This window comes from Leptonychotes weddellii, chromosome 10, assembly GCF_054177405.1.
Source record: "Leptonychotes weddellii isolate Sample4059 chromosome 10, ASM5417740v2, whole genome shotgun sequence".
NCBI classification, from domain to species: domain Eukaryota; kingdom Metazoa; phylum Chordata; class Mammalia; order Carnivora; family Phocidae; genus Leptonychotes; species Leptonychotes weddellii.
Genome location: NC_138378.1, coordinates 24525218 through 24530852, shown reverse-complemented (window position 1 = coordinate 24530852; position 5635 = coordinate 24525218). Strand labels below are relative to the sequence as shown.

The 5635-nt window shown below is 49.5% G+C and overlaps 1 protein-coding gene across 4 annotated transcripts in view; it reads right to left on the bottom strand.

Annotated features, from left to right (window-relative positions):
- The window catches only part of HCK (HCK proto-oncogene, Src family tyrosine kinase), a 39420-nt gene extending 34744 nt beyond the window's left edge, over nucleotides 1-4676 (bottom strand). For 2 of the 4 annotated variants that reach the window (XM_006746958.3, XM_006746959.3), the window contains exon 1: nucleotides 4403-4676. The gene's annotated coding sequence lies outside the window, so the exon portion shown is untranslated. The remainder of the gene's footprint in view (nucleotides 1-4402) is intronic. The other 2 variants (XM_081833061.1, XM_081833062.1) reach the window with 1 other exon arrangement.
- Between the last annotated feature and the right edge of the window lie 959 nt (nucleotides 4677-5635).

Sequence of the window (5635 nt, the reverse complement as noted above, 5' to 3'; positions counted from 1 at the left end):
ACCATGAGAGACGATGGACTCTGAAAAACAAACTGAGGGTTCTAGAGGGGAGGGGGGTGGGAGGATGGGTTAGCCTGGTGGTAGGTATTGAGGAGGGCACATTCTGCATGGAGCACTGGGTGTTATGCACAATGAGTCATGGAACACTACATCTAAATCTAATGATGTAATGTATGGGGATTAACATAAGAATAAAAAAATTAAAAAAAAAAAAAACTTCACCTGCCATGAGTGAATAGCAGAGGGGCATGGGAGACAGAGTCTCTAGTCCCACGATTACCAACTTTCATAGTTTTTCAAAAGACAGAAATCCAGATTTGTGTGAGTTCTTTTGACATTAAAACTTGGCAACTAATTAAAAAGAATCACGGGCGCCTGGGTGGCTCAGTTGGTTAAGCTACTGCCTTCGGCTCAGGTCATGATCCTGGAGTCCTGGGATCAAGTCCTGCATCGGGCTTCCTGCTCGGCAGGGAGTCTGCTTCTCCCTCTGACCCTCCCCCCTCTCATGTGCTCTCTCTCTCTCTCATTAAAAAAAAAAAAAAAAATCACTACGTGGGGCCAACTGAAATACACCTATGTGCTGAAGTATCTCAGGCAAGGAAGGGGAGAGGTTGTTCAACATTCCTACATTCAAAGTTTCTGAGGCCGTACTATGTGCCAGGCACCTACTATGTGTTAGTGATACAGTGGTTTAGGAGACCAACATGTCTTTACCCTTACTTTCCAGGAAGAGTTTAAAGTGCAAGACCTGGCTGTTCCCTTGAATGCAGACAATTTTCTCCTCACCCTCAGGAGTCAGGGCCCCCAGGGAGCAGCCTGGTTGGGGTGAGATTAAGATCCATGCTTCCCACACCCACTAGGATGGCTATAATAATAGGAATTTTTAAAAAAGGAAAACAGCAAGTGTTGGCAAGGAGGTGGAGAAATTGGAACCCTTCTACATGGCTGATGGGAATGTAAAATGGTGCAAAACAATCTGGCAAATTTTCAAAAAGTTAAACATGGAATTACCATATGACCCAGTGATTCCACTCCTAGGTATAAACCCAAGAAATTGAAAACAGGTGCTCAAACAAATACCTGTAGGCACATGCTCACAGCGGCACTATTCACAAGAGTCAGAAGGTGGAAACACCCCAAATTTCCATCTACAGATGAATACATAAGCAAATTGCAGTATATACATACAATGAAATATTATTCAGCCATAAAAAGAAGTGAAATACCAATACATACTACAACTTGGGTGAACCTTGCAAACATTATCTTATGTGGAAGAAGCCAGAGTAAATGAATCCAAAGATACAAAAAGCGGGCTGGGGGTTGCCATGGGCTGGGGGGAGGTAGGAAGGGGAGTGACTGCTTTAATGGGTTCAGTGCTTCCTTTTGGGGAGATGAAAATATTTGGGGACCATACAGAAGTGGTGGTTGCACAACACTGTGAATGTACCAAATGCTACCGAATTGTTAGTTTTAAAATGGTTAAGTTCATCATGCTATGTGACTTTTGACTCCAAAGAATTTACAAATTGTAAACTACATAAAAGTGCTTTCCTAGGATGGTTAAACAAATTATAGTGTACCCAAACAGTGGAATAATATGTGGTCATTAAAAAATCCAAGGGGGGTGCCTGGGAGGCTCAGTCGGTTAGGCGTCTGCCTTCGGCTCTGGTCATGATCTCAGGGTCCTGGGATCGAGCCCCACATCGGCTCCCTGCTCGGCGGGGAGCCTGCTTCTCCCTCTCCTTCTGTGTGCTTGCTTGCTCTCTCTCTCAAATAAATAAATCTTAAAAAAATAAGAATAAAATAAAAAACAAAAAAAAATCCAAGGATATTTTGGGGCCCCTGGCTGACTTGGTTGGAGGAGCATGTGGCTCTTGATCTTGGGGTCATGAGTTCGAGCTCTATGTTGGGTGTAAAGATTACTTAAATAAATAAAAAAACTTAAAAAATAAAACGCCAGGGCGCCTGGGTGGCTCAGTCGTTAAGCGTCTGCCTTCGGCTCAGGTCATGATCCCAGGGTCCTGGGATCGAGTCCCACATCGGGCTCCCTGCTCGGCAGGAAGCCTGCTTCTCCCTCTCCCACTCCCCCTGCTTGTGTTCCTGCTCTTGCTATCTCTCTCTCTGTCAAATAAATAAATAAAAATCTTTAAAAAAAATAAAAAATAAAAAATAAAATAAAACGCCAATTTAAAAAAATCCTAGGATATTTTAATGACATGGGCAAATGTTTACAATGTAGTGCTAAGCAAAGAAGTAGGATGAAAATTGTATACCCAGCAGTTTACTGATTATGTTAAATAAAAAGTGCACAGAAAAGAAGACTATACAAAAATAAACTAAAATATTTGTTATCCAAAAAGCTTTTTTTAAAGGAGTCATGCTTCCATTGCTTGAGTTTCTACCAAGTGTCAGGCAGATGAAGATCTTTCCTCTCCAGCAGTGGAGAACAGGAAACCGGGGACAGCGACCCTGAGAGGTCAGCAGACCCAGACACTCTGTCCTCTCTGACCCAGACTCCCTGGGTGACCCTTCCAGGCCTCAGTCCTCCTCCCACACAATGAGAGAGGGCCACAGATGCCCCCTCTGGAGACCCATCCAGCCTCTTGGGGTTTTCCCAAGAAACACCTGCACCCTCCCACCCCCATCAGGGCCAAACATCCAGGATGGTCCCAGCACAATAGTTTGTTGTCATAAATACCTTGTTCCACACCTGAATGTCCAGCAACAGGGAAATGAGAAATAAGGTAGGGTGGTCACCTGCTGGGACACTCCACTGAGAAGGAATGAACTATTTATGCCTCTGTTTCTCATCCTGGCTAGACCCTGACAACTTAATGATCAGGCAAGGAAAAGAAAAACGACATTGCAGAAGAATCTCACAGCTGGGTAGCATTTTTGGAGATCTTTAAAACACAGAAAAACAATTCTATGTATTATTTATGCATCCATATCTATGTAATAAATTCTTAAAGGCACAGACTAGAAAAGACTATATTTCATGACAATGGTTGCCTCTGGGGAGGGAGAAAAGCAGGACTGAGGGAGAGACAAGGTGGAGAGGCTTCAATTTTATCTGTCACTTTTAATAATTTTATTTAAAAAAAAATCAGAAGCAAACATAACAAAATGCTAACATTTAATACTGGGTGGAGGGTTCATGGGATAGTTAGTATATTATTCCCTTCACTTTTCTTTATTTTAACATTTCCCCCCCCCAAAAAAATGGATAGTGAAGAGAAAGCCATGGGATAAAGGAACCAATATCTATTGAAGCCTTTCTCTGTGCTGGCCAAAGTCTACAGCAGTGGTTCTCAAAGCGTGGTCCCTGGACCAGCAGCGACAGCATCACGTGGGAATGTAAATTCTCAGAGTCCCAAGCGGACCTACTGAACCAGGAACTCTGGGGTCAGGGCCCAGAAATCTGTGTTTTAACAAGCCTTCCAGGTGATTCTGGTATACTGCCAAAGTTTGAGAAGCACTGGGCTAGACTGTGATAGCTATGACAATAGTTCACGTGTATTAACATGTATACCTGTCATGTTGTGCTCTAAGAGCTTTCCATCAATAACAACCTAACCTTCAAAACGACCCTGTGAGGGAGTCATTATTATTAATAACCCCAACCTATAGGTGTAAACACGGAGGCACAGGAAGGCCAAATCCCTTGCTCAAGGTCAACAGGCAGGTTGCTCCCAGAATCCCACTTCCCCTTGCATGACCCCCATGGACTCTAGCTCATTATAGCCTTGGAGAAAGATAATAGCCCCATCTGACAGAGGAGGAAACTGGAATTGGGCGAGAGAGAGCGACTTGGCCCAAGGTCTGACGAAGAGGAAAGTGACGGGGCAGACACCCTGTGGTCGGTCTGTCCGGGAGGTTTTGAGTTTTGACCCACAACTGCTGGGGACCAGCGCCTAGCGCGGGAGGAGGCGGGAGCGCGGCGAGCTGGCCCAGCTGCAGCCCAGCCCGGGCGTGGTTCGCACGTCACGCCTACGGCCATCTGTCCCCTTCCCCACGACGGCTGCCAACCCGCTGCCAACCCGCCGTGACCCGTCACCCACCCCCACCAGGAACCGTAAGGGCCTTTCGCTCCCGGTCTCCGTGAAGCCCCATCCCTTCCTTCTCGTTTTTCTTTTCCTTTGCAGAAAGGGAACCTGGACGGCTCCGAGAAGTGGAGGCTGGATGGAAGTCACTCGGTGGCCAGAGCTCCCCGCCCCAGAGCTGCTCCAGGTTCGCAGCCGGGCCATCTCCTCCGCCCGCCCCTCATCCCCTGCCCGCCGGCCGCTCCCCCCGCCCGCCCCTTCCCGCCGCACCCCAGCCGGCCCTGCCCACCACCCCGGGCTCCCCCCGCAGCGAAGACCCTCAGGCGGCGCTCGGCGGCCGGGTCCGCGCCACTCACCTGGGCGCCCGCTCCTCGTCCTGCGGGCAGCCCGGATCCTCGCAGCTCGAGCGCCCCCCCAGCTCAGCAGCCCCCGGGGTCCCGGGGCGCCCGTGCCCGAAGGGAGACGGGCTGACTTTCGGGAAGAGGCAAGAGCCCTGCTCTGAGGGGCCTGGGCGCCGCGCGGCTTCTCCGGCTCCCCTGACGCTGAACCGCCCGCGTCCCCTCCCGCTGGCCTCTAGGCCTCGGTGGTGCGTCCCGGCTGGCAGGGACGCGGTGGCACCCACAGGCCATCTGGGTTCCTTAGCCGCGCCCTGAGCGATTCTAACCCCACCCTCATGCAGCCTAACCCCGCCCCTGAAGAGTCTAACCCCACCGCAGGGACTCTAATCCCACACCCCACCTCCCAGACCCTAATCCCACCGCCCAAGGACTTTTTTTTTTTTAAGATTTTATTTATTTATTTGATAGAGAGAGGGACGGCGAGAGAGGGAACACAGCAGGGGGAGTGGGAGAGGGAGAAGCAGGCTTCCTGCGGCGCAGGGAGCCGGATGCGGGCTCGATCCCAGGACCCTGGGATCAGGACCTGAGCCGAAGGCAGACGCCCAACGACTGAGCCACCCAGGCGCCCCTCACCGCCCAAGTACTTTTTTAAATAAAGATTTTATTTGTTTATTTGAGAGAGAGCGAGAGAGAGAATGAGAGCAGGAGCAGAGGCAGAGGAAGAAGCAGATTTCCCGTTGAGCAGGGATCCCGGTGAGAGACTCGGTGCCAGGACCCTGGGACCATGACCTGAGCGGAAGGCAGACGCTTAACCGACTGAGCCATCCAGGCGTCCCCAAGGATTTTTTTTTTAAACACAGCCCATCCGAGGCTTCTAACTCTGCCCGTAAGGATCCTAACCCCGCCCGGAAGGATAATAAACCCGCCCCTAAGAATTTTAATCCGTCCCCCAAAGATTCTAACCCCACCCCCTCCTCCAAATACCTTACACCTGTCCTAATGCATTATAATCCCCGCCTCCCCAAACCCTAATGCGGTCCCCAAAGGGATTAAACCCGTCCTCACAAGAACTGCAACACCATCTCTTCCCAAAATCCTAATTCTGCCCCCAAAAGGATTTTGAATCTCACATTTGAAGGATTTTTTAGCCTCAGCCAACCGGAGTTTTCTAATCCTGCCCCCAAGGATTCTAATCCAGCCAACCAAAGGAGCCTAACCCTCCTCTTCAAAGGATTCTGACCCAGCCCTCCA